Below are 1,710 nucleotides of genomic sequence, written 5' to 3'. Positions count from 1 at the left end.
TCATTCACTGACCAAGCACCAGCACCAGCACCTATGCACAAGCACAAGCACCTAGCACCAAGCACCTAGCACCAAGCAACAAGCACTAACACCAAGCACCAAGCACTAAGCACTAGCACCACAAGCTCATAAGCACCTAGCACTAAGCACCTAGCAACCAAGCTCTAAGCACCTAGCACTAAGCACCAAGCACCAAGCACCAAGCTCTAAGCACCTAGCACCAAGCACCTAGCACTAAGCACCTAGCACCAAGCACCTAGCACCAAGCACCAAGCACTAAGCACCTAGCACTAAGCACCTAGCACCAAGCACCTAGCACTAGCACCAAGCACCAAAGCACCTAGCACCAAGCACCTAGCACCAAGCACCTAGCACCTAGCACCTAGCACTCCCTAGCGCACCCCGGGTATAAAACCCCTGCTGTCCTCTGTAAAAACTCTGTACTGTCGAGAGGTTCGCTACGTTTATTCTAAGAGATTTGGGATTTCTTATTTACATCATCAAATAAAATAAAATGTATTTAAAAGCCATTTTAACGTCAGCAGACGCTTAAAGTGCTTTACAGAAACCCTGCCTAAAAACACCAAATAGCAAAGCAATGCAGATAATGTAGGCTAGAAATGCAGGACCTAGGAAGAAACCTAGAGAGTAACCAGGCTCTGAGGTGTTACCACAGCATTCTGCAGTGATACGCCATCCCATCTGGTTTGCGCAAAGTGGGACTATCATATGTTTTTCCAACAGGATAATGACACCAAAACACACCTCCAGGCTGTGATAGGGCTATTTGACCAAGAAGAGAAGTGATGAATTGCTGCATTAGATGACCTGGCCTCTACAATCACCCGACCTCAACCTTATTGAGATGGTTTGGGATGAGATGGACCGCAGAGTTGAAGGAAAAGGAGCCAACAAGTGCTCAGGGTATAATGGGAACTCCATCAAGACTGTTGGAAAAGCATTCCAGGTGAAGCTGGTTGAGAGAATGCCAAGAGTGTGCAAGCTGTCATAGAGGCAAAGGGTGGATACTTTGAAGAATCTTAAATATAAAATATATTTTGATTTGTTTAACACTTTTTTGGTTACTACATGATTCCATATGTGTTATTTCATAGTTTTGGAATACCCTGGAATGAGTAGGTGTGTCCAAACTTTTGACTGGTACTGTGTGTGTGTGTATATATATATATATATAATATATATATATATATATATATATATATATATATTATATATATATATATATATATATCTGTTCCATTAGCCTGGAAACCGAAGTAGCAGGCATACCCACTGATCAGATAAAGATGACTAATGTGGCATCAGCCTGAGATGAAGTTGACCTACAGTACACTGTAATAGAATGTGAAGTGGGGGAGGGGGGCGCACACATTGCTCTGCAGGACAGGGGGAGGGAGAGAGCCAGAGCCAGAGCCAGAGAGTGAGAGAGAGATGGAGTAGGGGAGTGAGAGAGAGAGAGAGAGAGAGAGAGAGAGAGAGAGAGGAGAGAAGAGAGAGAGAGAGAGAGAGAGAGAGAGAGAGAGAGAGAGAGAGAGAAGGAGAGAGATAGAGAGAGAGAGGAGAGAGAGACAGAGAGAGAGAGGAGAGAAGAGAGAGAAGAGGAGGAGACAGAGACAGAGACAGAGACACAGAGAGAGAGAGAGAGAGACAGAGAGAGAAGAGAGAGAGAGAGAGAGAGAGAGAGCAGAG

The sequence above is a fragment of the Salvelinus sp. IW2-2015 genome, unplaced genomic scaffold (assembly GCF_002910315.2).
Source record: "Salvelinus sp. IW2-2015 unplaced genomic scaffold, ASM291031v2 Un_scaffold6256, whole genome shotgun sequence".
Lineage (NCBI taxonomy): Eukaryota > Metazoa > Chordata > Actinopteri > Salmoniformes > Salmonidae > Salvelinus > Salvelinus sp. IW2-2015.
The sequence above is the reverse complement of the archived record's forward strand: the minus strand, read 5'-3'. Positions refer to the sequence as shown.